Source organism: Phoxinus phoxinus (genome assembly GCF_949152265.1).
Source record: "Phoxinus phoxinus genome assembly, chromosome: 1".
Lineage (NCBI taxonomy): Eukaryota > Metazoa > Chordata > Actinopteri > Cypriniformes > Leuciscidae > Phoxinus > Phoxinus phoxinus.
This window is the reverse complement of record NC_136876.1, coordinates 26,319,822-26,339,919: the sequence shown is the minus strand read 5'-3', so window position 1 is coordinate 26,339,919 and position 20,098 is coordinate 26,319,822. Positions and strand designations below refer to the sequence as shown.

Here is a 20,098-nt window from a genome sequence, read left to right as displayed (position 1 = left end):
CTTTCAAAAGCTGTATTATACAGAGTCAAAGTCTGTAGTCCAAGACTGCTAGAAGTAGCATCTAAACCCATTCAATGAATGGGTTTAGAAATCATTGAATGGGTGAATTCCATTCAGCAATCGTTTATACCTGCCTTTTCAATGCCTCAAAAAGAAGCATGAATGTAACACTAGAAAATTCATAATTTATATTGAAAGATAAGCAAATTATTTTTTTTATATATATATATATATATATATATATATATATATATATATATATATATATATATATATATATATATATATATTGGTCTTCTTCAACCTCTACTAGTGTTCGACAGATGCTGAAGTTATCTTTTAAGGTAATATTTTTTTTATATTTTATGTAGCACATAAAAATAAAAACAACAGTATATGGCAATATCAGTGTACAATAGCCATAAATGTGTATGTTGGTCTTCTGTGCTAAGGCGTAAATGTTGGGGCCAGGATCAACTTGATTAAAAATTAGATGCGTTCAGAATCAGGTAAAAATATTATGATTTATGCAGTATTCAATATTGTATTGTGTATTATTGAGCATACTTAAAGTAAATTATATGAAATATACAAATATATATATTGTATATTATTATATACCGTATTTATATATATATTAGTGATGCACCGAAATGAAAATTCTGGGCCGAAACCGATACCGAAAATTTAGGATGCACTTGGCCGAAAACCGAAACCGATACCGAAAATGGCTTCTTTTAAAAACTTTAATATATATTTATTTATATTGCTTAATTTTTTAATGGATCTGAAATGAAAAATCACAAACCAATAGAATAATCAAACTTTTATTACCACTAACAGTTACATAACAAAACCTAAAATATTTTATATATTATATATATTTTATATTGCATGTGCTTCATGAGGCACACGCGCGCGGTCTCTTGCTCTCTCTCCCTCTCCCCGCTACACGGTTTGTAGCACAGTCTCTGTCTCGCGGGCGCGCTCGCTCTAGATTCCGGAGATTTTAACTAATTCGCGGGCATCAGTGAGCCGCTATCAATATGCGGGAGACTCCCGGACTTGGGATGTCTGTATTTCTATACTGAAATAATATCGGCATTATAATTATTGATTTTTCATTACGCTAGTATTTTTTGGTGCCCTCTCAGCTCATGCGCGTGGTGGGAGCGGCGGCGCTGGTTGTCCTCATCTGAAACTTTAAAATACTTCCATACCGCTGACATGCTTAATCTTTGCAGACGCGTGCAAACAGCTCGACCGTGAGTGAAACCTGCTTGAGCACGGAGGGGAGGGGAGGGGTGGGGTGGTTGACGAGTGACAGCTCGACCGTGAGTGAAACCCAAGCGCTGGCGCGCGAATGGTAGGGGCGCGGTTGACATTCATTTTCGGTTGACATTTTCGGCTGGCTTTTTTATTTCGGCCCGAAACCGATAATGCCATTTTCGGCCGAAATTTTCGGCGACCGAAATTTCGGTGCACCCCTAATATATATATATATATATATTGTAAGACATTAAAATGAAGTTCCAAAATTCACCCCAAAACAAAAATAATTATTTCTGAAAACACCTTTCAAGAATAAAAAAATAAAAAAACTGAAATCCTAACACCATTGTCTGCTTGGATGTCTGAGGGAAAAGCCATTTTATGCTAAATGATGGTGAAATTGTACTTGGCTTGTGACATCTACAGAAGCAATCTCTAAGCGTCTCTCTTGAAAGGTTCATACATTATTGCTAAAAACCAGTTTCTCTATGGATATTTTTTTTTAAATTCTAAAACCCCACTGATGTGCTCTATAAGCCTAGATAGACTGAAATACAAGCTACATGGAAACAGATAACTTTCGATTTGCTCATATTGTGCTGGTGCCATGTTCCTGTGCCAGCGCTGAGCCGCTCTGTCATCTGCTCTGCTTTCATGAGGACTGGAATAAAAACAACTCCAAATCCGTAATGAATGCAGCAGCATATTGCGCTACATCCCCGTTCATTCACTCACTGCACACAGTGACTCATAAAGCAGGAGATGTAAGCGTGGATGAGTTTCTGCAGCATCAGACGCATGCCTCACCTGACTGCGATTCCAGTCCAGTACTCCATAAGTTTCCATTAGCCCTGCTCACTTCAATTAAATCTAACATGCCACTTTTCTTTTGTCCTGGAACACAAAATCTACCTACTGTCGGTGTTGCTGTGGTGATGAGCAGAATCTAATTAGCAGCTTCTCCCTTTTTCCCCTCTCCATGAGTAGATGCTGAGGTGCCAACATCTAAAAAGCCTCTATTTGCAGCCATTATGACTGCAAATGCAGCTAAATAGACGTTCAACTGCAGCAAATGACAGAAAGGAGAAAGGATATGAGCCGATAACAACGGGACTACAGTGTACTATTTTTACGGTTTCAAAACGGTTTATCTCGCATTAATTCTTCCTGTCATCTCGCACTCTGCTAATTAGCTTCATTTTGAGTTTCTCATCATCTCCTCAAAAGTTTCACAGTGTCTTAATCTCTTTCCTCTCCTGCTCTTGCCTCCCTCTCGTCTCACTCTTGCAGGGAGAGCGCTGTGGTAAGTCTCTCTCTTGTGTGTTAACGCTAAAACACATTAGCACTCCTAATGGGAGAATAGACACACTCTCACATTTAACGCTAAAAGCTGCAGGAAGCCCCTGAGAGCTCGTGCTGACGCTTCTGTTTAAATCAGATGCACACTAAAACACCTTTAGCTCAAGCACACATTTACCTTACAGTTACATATTTACAAATACTGTAGTGGGAATAAAATATTATTTAAAAAAATGAAGAGTACAGATACACAAATATAGACATTCTGGCTGATTCTAATTACTAATTGCAATAAATATTTTCATGTGAAGGCCACACATTTAAAATCTTACTTGAAGGATCTACAGTACTTCCTCTTTAGTAGCATATCATATTTATGAACGCCACAAACTAAGAGGTACTGAGTGAACATCGCATTAGTAGTACTGTAAATATGCGTATAAACATGCATATGGATGTCGTTTCTGTTTGTTTTGCTTTGTGCAATATGTAAGTATGTCATGCCAATAAAGCAATATGAATTAAATTGAAATGAGGGAGAAAATAAAAAGCTGTAGCTCGAGCGTAATTGCCAAACACATTAAGCCTCTTGATATCTTCACCAGACAAACTCACACATACTAAAAGCTCTTTAGACCAGGAATGGATGCATGTGCCTTTTTGCACTGTTCTCCCAGGACAGCACTTACAGTAAAACAAGGCTGCATCTGACTGGCTTTCTCCATCTCTTTATTTCTCTCCTCTTTAACAGCAACTCATTCTACCAACATATTAACTGTCCGTGAGTTCCGAGTACTGAATTTGTACCGGTGTTTTGTTCTTTCAGACATTAAACATTATGCACAGGAGTGAAAGAGTAAGAGGTCTAAAACACAGCTGAGATCAGATATGAATAACGTATGGATTCACAACAGGTTTGTAAAAACTAATTTTGTTCTCACCCTTTTTCTAGTGTTGATAAAGACTAAAGTTAATCATTAACATAATACAAGCCTAAACCATCTTTATATAAGGCCTCCACACACCTCTGCTGTACAGTCATTTGGTACTTTCTAAAAACATCTTGTCAGACCACATGCACATGCTGCAGATCAAGTATCAGGTTATTATTAATAATAATAATTAACACTAACAATAGTGTTATAAATAAATACATTTAAAAAAAAGAAGACGAGGAAAAATAGAGTAATCAAATTATTAATGTTAATTATTATTATTATTTCACACACAGGTATTGCATTGTATAAACATTCATTTTCTTTAGCATGTAGGTTGAATAAGTAAATGAATCCACATAGATCAAATCAGTCATTTTAGAACTTTTTTTACCAGGACGCAATTTCACAAACAGCGTGAGTGATTCAGCAGTGCAGTGTCCTTTCTCTCTCGAAATGCACTAAACATCACCACATAACATCTGCACAAGGCAAGCGCCAAGCGGCGATACTAGACTCTTTCGTTTTGGGAGTCGGGACAGTTGACGGAATTGTCACTTGCACAATCATCACTTAAGTCTATCATTTGCATGTCTTTTTAATGCCGGGAACACAGTTATCGACTAGCTGAAACATTCTAAGACTGAACTGAACACACTTACAGACTGTTTCCAACGACTGCAAAAGATTTTAAACACCGACTGTGAACACCGACTGAACGAGACTCGGCGTGCTTGGTCATGATCAGTCATAAGTATCAAATGATATTCATAATCGGCTTTTCAGTCATTAAGTGTGTCCCTGGCTTAAGTCTTACCAACATTCCAGCGATTTAAACTATTCAGTACTCGCACGCTCTCCGAGAGATGGTTTCCTCTATGCGCATACAAACAGACAGCTAGCGAGTAACCAAATGGAGTTCTTTTTTGCGGATTAAAACGATTTTAACAAATATAATCGTTTAATCGATTTTAATAATTATAGAGCATTTTAGCTTAAGCTGATTTTAAGTTTTATTTTATTTTGCATTAACTGCTTGGCATTGTTGTAACCAGTCAAATAAGAGTTTACTTTTCTTGTTACGATTGCCTCCTGTGAGACTTTACTCACTACTAACTAAGCCTCAAAAAAGATCAACCACAAGGGAGTCTTCTACGTCATTCCAGAAGGACTTCAACCTGTTGGCGGAATTAGGCTAGATTTAACTATCCTTACCCGACCTGCATAATAAATAAGGGTTAAAAGTGTACGATAAAAGGTCACAAAGACTAACAATATATGCATTCAGACATGCAAAAATGTATTATTACATAAAACATTCTGCATTCAAATGGTTTCCGCACATACATGTACAGGTATGGGCGTTTGAATAGTAATGAGACCCAGAAAGCATTATAATTACATGGATATCACATGGCTGCTTTGCATCCCTGGTCATCCTATGATCCTTAACGTATTATGAAAAAATTCAAGCAGTTTGCCAGACCCATAAACACTCATCTCCTCTGACAATAGCAAGGTGCGTAAAATGGTAAAATAATGTACTCTCTGAAATGTAATTGCTGCTTTATTATGATTAAGACGTCAGTCAGTACCTGACTGTGTTGACAGCTACATTTGGCCAGTCTTGGGCTTTCACATGCTCGAAACTGCCATTGTGAGGTTGTTGGCTGCCTTACAATTCAATTTAGAGCTTCAAAACTTTCATTACAGTAAGACTTGCTCTGTCATTTTGTCTCTGGCCGTGTGCTAAGCAGATTAAATTGGCCGGCATCATATGTTAACTGTCATTTTCAGCATTTTTGTAAGGTTAACCGCTACTCTGCAAAGCATTACACGTTTTACCGAAACACTTGATGCCACTGAGAGACTGAAAAAGAAAGAAATAGGAACATATCTAATAATTTACTTCGATAGTTAATGTCATGTTAGTTTATAGACCAGAGTAACTCAAAATGATGAATAAATAATAAGTGAAATGGAAATGCAGAGCTAACTGCTGGAGCGTGAGCAAGTTTTGGTTCCGGTCATTCTGTCATTGTGCTTTAGGGCCCTTTCCACACCTACAGTGTTTGGTCCAGATTTTCGGACTTTCAGTTAGATCCGAACCAAAATTACAGGTGTGAAACCTCCCCTGGACCATGGTCCGGACCAGACGAAATTTGGTCCGATGAAAAGAGGTAGTCTCGGTCCGGATCAAACTGAACAAAGGTTTGGTTCGTTATAGTGTGAAAGCATTTTCTGTAAGGTTCGGACTTTCATACCATTTACAGGAAGTTCCGGTGGTTCCCGCAAAAGCCGATGAAGACAAAGATTGCAGGAAAAATTAGCCGTGTTAGCACATGGGGAGAGGAGGAGACACGTTTTTTATTTGAAATATGTTCTGACGACATAAGAAGTCAACTGTAAAAACGCTTTCCTGCCGGCGACGATCAAATGTTCGCACAACGAGGGCGTTCATTTGGCAAATTTGAACTAGCCTCGCGTATAGTTGGTGCTGCAGGTAGTAATTCCATAATAATAACAATATAGTTTCAACGATATGCGTCTGTTCATTCATTGTTGTCAAAGTTACCCACCGATTTGACAACACGCTGACGTCAGACACAAGTACGTTCACAAACCAATCAATGTCAAGATGCAGCCCACATAGATGATGAGGACAGGACGTGATGTAAAGTTCTTTAGTGCGCTCTCATAATTACAGTCTGAAACCAAACCTTACCGAATGTATAAAATGTATCAAAACATGAACTTTGGTTCGGACCTTGGTGCGGACTTTCAGGTGTGAAAACGCCCTTAGACTACCATCACACCCTCTGCTTAGTGTGCTTGGAGAAGTAACCAGCAACCTCTATAATTGAGCACTAAACTTTGTGTGCTCTTGATTATCAATGCATGAATGCAGCAGAGATGCTAGTGTCTATACAGGGTGCCAGAAAAGTATGTCAGAAATTCTTGGTAGAACTACAGTGTGACATCAATTTATGTTTATATTCTCCGTCTGCAGTTAGGGCCCAGTAGGAAGCCGAGCCCTAAGCACAAACCAGGAGTTTACGTGTTTGTAAACACAGAAGCTTTCTTCAAATTACAACATCAGGCATTTTTCAACACAATACAATGGCAGTAGTCACAGTCCACCATCAGCAAATGTTGGCTTATTAGGCCATATTACATTAAACAAATATGCCTAGAGTAGGGCTCCGCGATATATCGAAATAAAATCAATATAAAAATATCGAAATAAAATCAATATATCAAAATAAAATCAATATCAAAATCAATATCAATACCTATTTAAAAACCAAAGCCTAACAAGGTAACAAAATATTAAATGAAAAAGAATGGCAGACATTTAGGCCAAAATGGTGGACATAAAAGTATTTCTTCTTATTTTTTAAAAACACAAGGAAAATAAGAACAAAGATACACATTACATATACACAACATACAAATGAAATAAACAGTGCTTTATTTTGTTCAGCTACAACAGGTGTATTTAACAGTAGCATTCAAGAAAGAAATTAAATGAACAAATATTAAAATAAAATACTAAATAGACTTCACTGTATAAATTATACATTGATTCTTATTAATGCTATTATTAAAGTTCTCAGTCATGAGCAGTGAGTAATTTTCTCTTTGTGTTTTGGTGTTTTATTAACATTAAAGGGATAGTTCCCCCAAAATTAAAATTGTCATTATTTACGGTTTAAACAAATAAGTTTATTTCTTCTGTTGAAAATAAAAGTTATTTTGAAGAATGTCGGTAAACAGTTGCTGGTCCCCAGTGACTTCCATAGTATATTTTGTCCTACTATGGAAGTCAATGGGGACCAGCAACTGTTTGTTAATGGTTAGCCACATTCTTCAAAATATCTTCTTTTGTGTTCAGCACAAGAAAGAAATTAATACAGGTTTGGAACAACAAAAAGGTGAGTAAATAATGACAGAATTTTCATTTTTGTGTGAACTATCCCTTTAAGGACAAGCGACAGCATGTTTACTATTAGGCTATGCTGTCACTTTAAGACCAGCACGCATCTAATAAACACGCATGACAGGCACCTGATTTTCTCTCAAATGTTTGCACATAAACAACTGTGTATTTGACAGTATAAGCTCAATAAGACTCGAAAGATAAGTGACCAGATAAGTTAGGTGACCAGTGACCAGGCGCTGTTTGACTGGCTTTTCTCTGCGCTTGGTTTATGCGCTCAGAAAACAGCATTTTAGAACAGCGCATCAGCAAGCGAATGAAATGTTTAATTGACAAGGCTTCAAGCATATGCAAATAATTATTGTGTGCATTAACATGTGATGTGAATGTACGTCGTATTGTAGAGTAGGGCCTACTGTATAGAGGCGCCAGAACTGTTAAATGATTGAATGCACTGTAGAACTATACTACGATATTTCTTCAAAAGTAGATCGAAGAGACATTTGTATCGTCCACAATCAAAAATCTTGATATCTTATATATCGATATACCTTCTGCAATACTTTTAGTTTTATTTGCCAGGAACTTGATGCTTGATGCAAGCTTGATGGTTTGTTGTTTGAAAATGAAATAGTAGGATTGTAATTGTACAGTAAAAAACTAAATCTATTTTTGAATTTTATAGTACAATAGTATTTTTATGGTTATTGAAAGAGGTTTGATTTGGTTCTTGTAAAAAGTAAACCCAAGTATAAACACCCAAATGTTTGTCAAATGTTCCCAAATCGTTCAGCCCTACAAGGATTTTACACTCAAAAAAGTCAAAATGCAGATGCACTCCCTAAAAACATCTGCCCACTCATTCTAGACTTATTTATTCTTTCCAAATTTGGTAAAAACTTCTGTATTCATAGATATTGCAGAAAAACAAAATATCGCAGTGTCAGTTTTTTCCAATATTTTGCAGAACAAGCTTAAAGCATCTTTACGAACATCAAAAGATGCATAAGGGTTCTCAAGCATCTCTCAAGCACCTCATCATGCATCTGACTGTTCTACACCTTTAAACCTGTCTTTTCTCAGAGCGTGCCCGGATCACACTAGACCCCTCTCAAGCGGTCTCTTACCATTCCTGTCCTCCACCTCCCCATTTCCTAAGAGATGGCCCCTGTAATGAGCTAAGTCACGTCTGGACTCCGGAGAGTGGATGCCAGTGGATTAGCGATTTGTTACTGCAATCTGTTTCGCAGCATTAGCCATATCAGTTGCATTGCTGTGCCAGGCTTGTACAACGTTGTTTAGGGGCATTAGCATCAGAGTATTTCGAGTTGAAACTAAGTCCAGGAGTGTTAATGTGAATTTATTAGATAATACCGAAAGAGACAGGCTAATTTAAATGGGACCCAGTGGAGGCACGGCTCATTCAATTCAGTGGGCTGCCATGAAATGACTGCAGCTTAAATAACAGACCTCATTTAAACAAAACATCTCAGCAATGTTTTCAGCCTGATTTAGGCTAAACCTTTGCTCAAAGCAGCTCTGCTGGCAGCCAGTTCACAAGCTTCAAGACATTCACTAATACAAAAAATAATTTTAAATTCTAAAACGCATGAATAAATAATTACAGCAAAAAATAACGAACAAATCGAGCACCCCTGGAAATGGTCGAGCACCAACGGAAAAACACAAGATATTCTTATAATTTTATGATTCATTTGAACTAATAATAATAATTTAAAAATCAGCCTTCAGACACTACTTTCTTCTCGTTTTTATAGTTAATTTGAAATGAAAATTGATTCAAAGATGAATTTTTAATGATAAATGTCAAAAGCACATCCATCCATGCGTGAGCACGAATCTCTCCATTCAAAGGTCGGATTTCCTTCACTCTCGTACAAAACTGGACACACGTCGTCAAATATACAGTGGTCTTATGGCTCTGCTCTGGCTCAGATATTACGTGCGCGCCCTCAAACTTTGTCCTATGCACTCGCGATTCTCTAAGATTTCTCTAGAATTTTCTTCTATCCGTGATTTTACGTTGCCAGAAGCCATCAACAAACTGACTTTCTCGATTGACTGATGAAATGACACAGTGTACATCTTGTAAAGAAATAATGGATTCACCTTAGTTTCATGAGATAGCATTTTTAAAGGGTTAGTTCACCCAAAAATGAAAATAATGTCATTAATGACTCACCCTCATGTCGTTCTAAGCCCGTAAGACCTCCGTTCATCTTCGGAACACAGTTTAAGATATTTTAGATTTAGTCCGAGAGCATTCTGTCCCTCCATTGAAACTGTATATACAGTATACTGTCCATGTCCATAAAGGTAATAAAAAGATCATCAAAGTAGTCCATGTGACATCAGTGGGTTAAGTTAGAAGTTTTTGAAGCATCGAAAATACTTTTTGGTCCAAAAATAGCACAAAATAAGACTTTATTTAGCATTGTATTCTCTCCCGGGTCTGTTGTGAATCTGCGTTCACGACTCCGCAGTGACGCTGCTGACGGAAGACGCTGATGACGTGTTATCTGGTGCGCCCGAGCTTCGTTTACAGTCTGAGGGAGACGCACGCTATATTCAAGCTATTCTACATTGTTTGCGTGGATATCATTTTTTTAATGGTGCGTAAATGTGCATGTCACGGATGAGACACTTTTACAGCGTGCGTTTCCCTCAGACTGTAAACGAAGCTCGGGCGCACCAGAAATACACGTCATCAGCGTCTTACGCCATCAGCGTAACTGTGAAGGATTGACAACAGACCCGGGAGAGAATATAATGCTGAATAAAGTCTTATTTTGTGTTATTTTTGGACCAAAAAGTATTTTCGATGCTTCAAAAACTTCTAACTAACCCACTGATGTCACATGGACTACTTTGATGATCTTTTTATTACCTTTATGGACATGGCCAGTATACTGTATACAGTTTCAATGGAGGGACAGAATGCTCTCGGACTAAATCTAAAATATCTTAAACTGTGTTCCGAAGATGAACGGAGGTCTTACGGGCTTAGAACGACATGAGGGTGAGTCATTAATGACATTATTTTCATTTTTGGGTGAACTAACCCTTTAAGCTAATTTTTTTGTGTATTATTGAGTGTGGGCACCCACCGGCAGAAGTATAATAGAAAATAAATAGGCTATATTGGCACCTATGGCTACGTATATGATCTGATATGATGAACTGTATTGTGATATAATAGATTGATATTTGTAAAATGGCATTTAGGCAGTATATTTGACTGTCGCAGCTAATTCCTACCGTGTTTTAGTTTTCATAACATTCTACTGTCACTTTTGACATTAAAAAAAAGGTTTAAATTCAAATAAATGAAACCACCCAGAACAACCTGGCAAGTTAGCAACCTTCTGATAAACTGCATGTCCTTAAATCCTTCCAACTTCAAGCTATTTAAACTACTTGATAAACATTTTAATGTAGTTTATTCTATTAGTAGATAGGTAGCCACGGAATTACCATGACAACGTAGTTAACAATACTGTTCTTCTGTCTAGATCTCATGCAGTCAATAATTGTATCCCTTAAAACTCATATTTGATCACCAAAATTACATATTTAAACAATTTTCCTGTGAAAATGTTTATTCAATAACTTGAATGTAACTCTACTACACCCTTGCTTCATTGAGTATACACGGACCCAAGAAAATGTACTAGCCCAGCCTCCACTCACACGAACTCAGAGACCCACTCTGTCAACTCGTATAGCCTACAAGTCAATGTACTGCATTTTATGTATCGCTCGCTACAACGTCGGATACATAACGGTAATTAATATGATTAGTCTTTTGCTTGACTACGTTATCAAACAGATAGTGTGTTGCTAGTGTTACACAAACCATGTTCCCGTTCGCCATCTCAGTCTATCTTCTTTTTTTCACTGCAGTTGTAAGGAGAAAATACTCAGCAATGGTGTTGACTTACTTTGCACATGTTTGGTCTTAAAGCATATTTTAAAAACACCAGATAGACATATAAACAACATTAAAAACTTGATTATCACCACAGGGGGTCTTTAAGCAAGCCTAAATTATCTGGACATTGTTGCAAAATAAAGCTCTTTTAGAATGATACAAGTCTCTCTTCTACGAGTTGGGGTCCTGATCACCCTGTCAGGTTTATTTTGAGCACTGCAGATTATATGTTTCTCTCCATCCATAATTATCTCCACGTGTAATGGTGAGAGGCTTAATGTTGACAAAAACGGAAGAATAGTTTGTCCTTTTTTTTGTCCAATTATATTCATTTAGATGTTGTTTAATCCACACTATGATGTTTTTCATTTTAAGTGATCTTACAGTAGATTTTTAATATCTCACTTTAACTCAAAAGCCAAATATACTTCATACTATTTCAGTATGTGAGTAATGAAGATATTATGCCTCCAGAGTACCGATAGGAATCCTCTTTAAATGTACTTTTATGACTCATTCATTGACTCATTCATTGATTTATTCAATAGGAGCTATTTTAAATTTCCACCCTGGTTTGTATCTTACAGGCCCTGCAGTGATGTAAAAGAGAGTGGTATGCACAAGTGTATTCAAATATCTAATGCTGATTCTGGTACTATGATGCTTACATTGACACACCTGGCTGTCAGGATAACAGCATTTTTTTACCTGTCAGTATATGTACACTAATCCTGCCCCCAAGAGGCCTGTCGGCATGGCTCTTGGTGTGATTGACAAGTGGCTGGCACTGAGCTTGGCTCAGGCAGTATTAGCCAGCAGTGCTTTTTCAGATAAAGAATATATCCGCCTCCGTAATGTATAGCAGATAGTACAGAAAAGATTTGACAAAATGGCAATCGTTTTTGTTTGCAGATTAAAATGAAACGCTCCAATCTCCAAAAACAGAACTGCTAAAATAATGATTGTTTTCAAAGCAGTTTTTCCTCCCAAACATCCCACATCTATCATTGGTTAGACAAAACTTGAACCATTGGTTGAGTTGGTCATGATGCGCTGACAAACAGAGCAATATTTTGACAGCGTAAAAGAGCTTACAGACTTCAAAGGAATCAGCATGCATAGCTTAAAGGGGACATGTGTTTAGGTGGTTTTAGGTTAAAAAAAAGTTATTATTTTACACATACTGAACATTGCTCCTCTAAGCCCCGCCTTTCTGAAACGCGTACATTTTTACAAAGCTCATCATTCTGAAAAGCGATGTGTGCTCTGATTGGCCTGCGATCCATTGCATTGTGATTGGCCCGAAAACCTTAAGCGTGTGACGGAAATGTCACGCCCCTTACCATATTTGGAACATCAGCTCCTAAAGCATTAATGACAGGTGATAATGTCATACTACCTTTTCAATTCAAGCCCGAATCTGATCCGGAAAATGCAGATGACCAAGCTAATCGATCAACTTTGCCAGCGCGACCGGACCAGATTGGTAAGGTTTTATTTCATTGGGGACATAGCCTACTTACTGATTATAATGAATATTACGCAGCACACAGTCGAACATTTTAGTTGTACTGTTCTGGAACAGTGTTGTAAATAAAGCTAAAGCACTGTTCTAATAGTGTCCTCTTTTGGAAGGCCAAACAAAGTAGTTTGGCTTTAGCAACAAAAAAATACAGTGTCTCCACGACATGGCGGCAACAATAATACTGCGAGAATAATGTTATGCCTCTTTCTTTGGGTATACATTTGGCCGGTGTTATGAAACTCTGCCCACACATACTGACGTAGATTTGTGGGGACGTGTTTGAACGGTGCGTTTTAGGAAGGCGTGGCTGAGCCTCAACTTTTACAAAGAATATCTCTTTAGGTTTGACAATCTGAGCTTTGTAACTCTGCAGATCTTATACTTGCACTAACAGCTACATAACACACTAAAGAAAAAGGAAAACAAGAAATCACATCATATGACCCCTTTAATATTTGTTTCTGCAACTAGTAGATTATAAGAGAAAGTATTTTAACTTACACACATCACCTTTAAAAGTTGTGATGTAACGAAAGTAGCGACATATGTTTTCTTCCATCCATATTGTGATATGCATCCGAGTGAATGGATTATTGAAAAGAAAAAAAGTAGGGTGGGATTTGGTTCTATCTAATTGGTTGATGATTGAAAGGAGTAAGATCTGAATGCAAATTTGCAGTCGACTGTAAGAAAGGGGCGTAAGAAAGTTTAAGCGGAAAACTGATTGGAGAAGTTCAGTATGCATCACCAGGGAAAGGTCTGTCATTTCACCGGAAATGTTTTTAACATTTTGATAAATATCTGAGACGTTTTTTCACAATAAGATGCATTTAAAATTGTATTTTTTTTTTAAATCCAATGCTGTTAATCAGCTGAGAGTAAGCAACAGATTACACTGACTCAACGCTTAAAGAGAAGCTTGAACTGTACAAGGGGGAAACTATATACAAACATAATACAAAGAGCTACACATCCATAGGAAAAAAACTAAAAACATGGCTATTTGATTTAAAATAGAAAGCAGGTATACAAATGAATTTAACAAAGAAACTGTCAGCAGCTATTACCCAAAACTCATGCCATCTTCTCAAAGTACAATGCGAAATGAAAGATAATGGTGAGAGTGTCATGACAGATGCTAGGCTCATATTCAACAAAGACTGCATTCATGTCATCAATCTGCTATGAAGAAATCCTTATGCAAAATACATAGACAATGCAATATGTGAATAATCGTATACTTCTATTGGGCTTAGCGTGTTATATGTCCAGTCAGCCAGAGCGTATGCTTTTATCCTCCGCGCTACCATGTGTGCATCAGTTCTTATGTGTGAAAAAAGAAGCCAAGAGAAAACAACACTGCAAATGAGAGAGAAAATAATCAGAGGATGGAAAGTGAGCTTAAAAATTTACTCATTTCAATAGACTGTCTAGCCTTTTGAGAGAGAGGGAGAAAAAACAAAGAACATAGTGAAAGATGGTATAAAGGAGTTGCAAATCTCTTTTAGCTACGGCGAACAATGTTTTAGAGTTCTCTCTTAGTGCAAAATCCCAAACAGTCCAGATCACAAAGCAGCTTAATGTCAGAGCCAGGAACTGCCAGAATAACTGAGTGACAAACCCACAGACACTAAAATAGACTGGAATGAAGTGTGTAGATAGAGTTAGTTTGCGAACAAGTGTGTGTTTTTGAACAAACATTTTCTTTGACTTCCATTCAACAACAGTATATCTGACTCTTTGGCACATTTAAGCTTCACCTTTTTTGATTTGGAATACCATGCAACTCTTACTTTCTGCTACATCTTTATGGCAGAAATAGGGAGGGTAGTAGTGTGCTAGTAGCCTATACTAACGTAATATTCTGAAATCAGCCTCAGTGAATGATTGAATTGAAAATGAACCCCTGGTGTCCAACTCCTGGCTTAAAAATGTAACCTACTGAACAAATCAATGTTTGAATCTGAAGTGATCTTTTCTTCACTTTTCTTAAGTGAATAGACTCCAAAGATTCGGGTCACTGGAATCAAAACCTTCACCACACTGAATCAGATGTAGAGTGTGATGCAGCAGGTTAGTTCAGCAAAGTTCAAACTTCCCACAACACTGGAAATGAGAAAATTATTTCTGCCCCTACCCCAGAAGAACACACTGCATCTTTCTAATGACCTGATTTACATAAACATGCATATAATCGGGCAGCGAGAGAAGAGGATGTGTGTGTATTTAACGGAAACGGAGGTGACTGCGGCAGATACGCTCGCACGTGCCATTTGGATGCCGGAGAGAAGCTTCTGTCTGCTTGTGTGATTCAGTTGTGGCACTTTACATTTTCCCTCCCTCCTTCCCACCTCTAACTGCTCTTTTCCTTTCTCATTCCCTTTCCTCTCATTGTCAATTAACCATTCTGCCACATTTAGAGCAAAATCAATCCATTCTTGTTTCACTGTCTGTTCTCCTCCAACCTGCCCAGCATCTTGCTACCCCACAATGTGAACGGTGTGGAGAGGGGAGCAGAGCTGCATTATTTTGCCTGGAGCAAGGAGTATTTTTTTTAAAGTCTGTGTTTACTCTCATTTCAATCTCTCCAATATGCTCCATCACACGCATAACACCTGTTATAGGGCCATAATGCAATTGTTAACAATTGTTGCACATTGTTAACAGAAGATTAGCAAGTCAGTATATACAAAAAAAAATTTTTTAAACAACCAGAAAGGCAACAATCAAAAAATACTAAAAGTTTGGTAACACTTTAAAGTAAGGTTCCATTTATTAGCATATGTTGACCACACAAATGAACATGAACTAACAGTGAAAAATCATGCACGGCCCATGATAGAAAACAGAACGCGGGTCAATATATATATATATATATATATATATATATATATATATATATATATATATTTTTTTTTTTTATTCTATTTTTTTGCAGCTGAGTGAACAACACAGGTTTACTGTGCAAATGTCGCATAAGGTGGCCTTCTGCTGCTTGCAAACGGACTCTTTTGAGTTGGATTTCCAAATTACACGCGCTATGTGCGAATAATACACTGCAGACTCATTCTCGCTCATCTTATCCAAGGTAAATCATCAATACTATCATCCCTTACATGTGTTTTATTTAACTAAATACATAATCAGCTAAAATGCATGCTCATGTCACTTTACTTCCTGAACAAGTGCGCACCCGAGTCCGTGCTTTCACATTCACGCGAACCGCGGCACGGGCCCGCCATGCAAGCAACGCGAGCTGCATAGCTGCGTGCCTGCCTGCTTTCAGCGTGATTCATTATTAGGGCAGAGCAAAGCAAACTAGTAGGCTAGTCCAGACTCTTTCAATTCCAATTTAAATTGTATAGCACTTTTCTCAATAGTTTCAAAGCAGCTTTACAGAAAATGCATGCATTGCATCTACTTTACAATTCAGAGTGATGTTATCAGTTATGCATTTCAGAAATGTACATGAATTTAAGTCATTAATACATACATGTTTGTTAATAGAGAATTAGATTAGGACTCTGACTAATATGGTATAGCCTAATGTAAATGCAGATACTCATGCTTAGATTGTTCATACATAATGTTTTTGAACAGATGACATTTTATGTTTTGGCCCTTCAGTTGAGTTCAAAATAAAATGGACACAATGAAATAACAAACACTTGATTTAAAAAAAAAAAATTGTCGTATAGATTAGTCGTATTATCGAAAATTTTGTTGAAAGATTAGTCGTTAGAAAATTAGTAGTTAGTGGCAGCACTATTTTTTTATCTTAGTTTATGTTCAATACATTTACTAATATGTTATTAAAAATCTAAATATGTATCTGTTAAGATTGTTTAAATTACCTGAGCTAATCTGAACTAAAAATAAACAGTTGTATTTTAATTAACTAAACTAAAGGCAATGAAAAATGAATAAATACTGTAACAAATGCATTGTTCATTGTTAATTTACTAATGTTAACTAATGGGACCTTATTGTAAGGTGTTACCAAAAGTTTTATGAAAATTAAATGTGATCATCATTGTCAGTGTGGAATTTTAAAATGATGTGGAGAAAAACATGCTAAACATAATTTCACTTATGTGTTCCACAGAAAACAAGTAACATGAAGATGGGAAAATGGTGACAGAATTTCCATGTTTGGTTAAACAACATACTGTGCTCAGATCTTCATCATAAAAAAAACTATGCAAATTTGGTCTTAAGCAGATGAGTTGGGTTTCTTTCTCCTGCGAGTGTGGAGCAAGCGAGCAGTAGGAAATGGAAAACCCGGATGAAATCTGGAGCGGAGTGATTACTGACTTCTTTGTGCAAGGAGGGGAAATTGCTGTCGCTCTACTCACATATTCTGCTTCCCACCTCTAATCTCTTATATTAATATTTACATCCACATCATTATCTTCTTCTCCTCGACCTGACTCTACACATTCTCCATTCCCATATTTTCCTTGCCTTCCTTCTTTACTTCCTGTCATCCCTCTATCGCTGTGCTGTGTCAGCGGTTTGCTCCTTTCCTCCAGTGCTGTGAAATTGTCTTTGAATAAGGATTTGGGAACGAAGCATTCTCTCATGAAAAGGACAGGACGGAAAGATGAAGGATGGTGCCATGCAGAAAAGACAAGCACACATGCAGAGGAGGAGATGAAAGGAAGGTCTAGAGAATAAAACGAGATTTGCACTCATCCCTCTCTATTCTATAAACGCAACGCTGTTGACTATTGGAACTTTTATGTCCCAGGGGGATTCAATAAAAACTAACAGATTTAAATGTTTATCACCACGTTTATCTTGTAATTAGGCTATATCATTACAAATAAAATTAAATAAATCTAAGACTGAAATTAACCATTCACAACATATATTGTGTTAAAATGATCTGAAATAAATAAATACAACTTAAAAAAAAAAATCATCCTGAAAAAAATAAAAATAAATCTACGACTGAAATTACCAAATCATTTCAACATTAACTATGGTGAAAATGATCTGAAATAAGACTAAATAAAATAAAACACTTACACAATTAAAAATACAATAAAAAATAATAATATTTGGTTATTCCAAAGTGCATATGCACTGCATACTAAGTTCTGCTAAAACATGCACATGTGCTGGTAGACTCTCAGGTGAAAAGCTGAATTAAATAATAAAAGCGAACAAGCTCAGCGCTCGTGACTCCTGACACCGCTGCTTGAGAGCACAATGGCCTCTGCAGAGGAAGAGAGAGGGAGCTAAAGACAGAAAGGGAAATAAGGAGGGGGAGAAAGCAAGAGGGTGGAAAGGGGACACAAAGACCTTCTTTGTTCCCTTCTCATGCTCTCTTTTGTGGAGGAAAAGAATGGCTGCATTCCACTGGGTGCTGTCAGTCCCTTAAGCTCTCCGGATAAAGAGAGAGAGAGAGATGACAAGAAAGCCATTCCTGGACACATCACCCAATAAACACATATTCAATGATGCTTAATTTTTTACACACACAATATTGACTACAGATCTTTGGTAGATTTGGTAGATCATTCCTGACTTTCCTGGCAAGACAGCTGGTTCCTCAGAGGTAATAAAAAGTATCGCAACAACAATCACATAGTGTCCAGCCAGGTCAGCCAATTAGGAGGGTGTTGCCATGGCAACCAGGTGTTGGTGCTGCCCGTGTGAAGACAGCTCCAGATGATTGGAGTGGACTGCAGGACAAGACCGCAAGCCCAGCAAACTCACAGCAGGAAATAGCACAGTTATGTATTGTTAGGTTTACGGTCACGGCGTACTGGGACTGGGACTATTTAGGGGATGGTCAATATCAGTAGGACATGATTTAATGAAACAGCTCATTGTGAAAATAGTGACACTGTTTATGTGGTCTGAAATTTTACTTGGATTTATTTTGGTTCTGTAGCCCACTGGGTATATCTGTGCAGTAGATCTATTCAGAACGGGTAGCTATGTAAGGAGGAAAGTGCAAGGTTTGGTTAAGAAGATCTTGCAGGGAATCATCTGATGAGTAAAGGAGAAAGAATTGCATTTTGTTTTGATGAATGTACTGAAATGGTTTTTGTGCAGCCAAGAAAATTAATTGCATCAGTTTGCAGGGGAAGAAAAAACCATAGTGGTATGCTGTAGCTCTAAGTAGCTCAGATGTAGGGATGATGGAAAAAGGACAATAAACAGATCCGCTGACAGGTTCATTCCTGGATGCAGCGGTGAGTGAAAAGACCACAGGCAGCATTTTCAAGTCATGCAATTGTATAACAAAATCATTCATAATGTGAATGTTTCCTGCCTTGCACGTGAATAAATCAGACTTTCTTACACATCTCATTCTATCCACATTCTATAATACTGAAAGCAAAGAGCTCTACAGCAAAAACAGGTGTTCAGGACCCCAGTTTCCTATAACCTTGATTTTTGTTCTTCTACGAATGACTGATTTCAGTAGGTCAGACAGATCAAATTTATAAGCTCATTTTATTACAAAGTCATCCTGAAACCACTTCATATTAATTACCATTGAATTAATATGACAGCGCTACATATTCATACGCCTTCCTCATTCCTTAAAGGTGAAGCATGTAATTTCTGCACCATTAGCAGCAACGAATGAAATTGCAAAAATAATAACGGTTTTCAAACTGCTTTTTCCAAACATTTTTCCCATCTGCCATCATTCAGTCAAAAGCTCCAAACTTATGCTCAGTGTTCAATATTAACTTTGAGCCACACTTTTAACTGACAATAAATATTTCATATCAGCCATTTACACTTATTACTTGTAGCTGGTGTTTGGAGAGTGTTATTTTTGGGCTCTGCTTACACTAGGCTATTGATTCAATCAGACATTGGTACTTTTGACAAAGTAGTGTTATGACAAGCAATGTTTGGAAACACAAGCAAAGTCTGTCTACAAATGAACTAAACCCCGTTCACAATGAAAGTGATTAACTTGTCAGAGGTTGCTGAGGCGCTGTACTGTTGGTAGGGATGCACATTATACATCGGAACCCATTTGGCTATTAACTGATATTGGATATTTAACTGTGATTATCTTTTCACAATTTTTACATTTTAGAGCGCTCTCACACTGGTAGTTTAGTTTGAAACGGGCACCGAACCCAAGACTACCTGAAAAAGGTTATCCGAGTTCGGTTGCACTCGAACTGTGGCGCGATTCA

The 20,098-nt window shown here is 37.3% G+C and overlaps 1 long non-coding RNA gene across 1 annotated transcript in view; it reads right to left on the bottom strand.

Annotated features, from left to right (window-relative positions):
• Positions 1-20,098, bottom strand: part of LOC307007534 — a 79,847-nt gene that overhangs the window by 1,959 nt on the left and 57,790 nt on the right. The window lies entirely within an intron of this gene.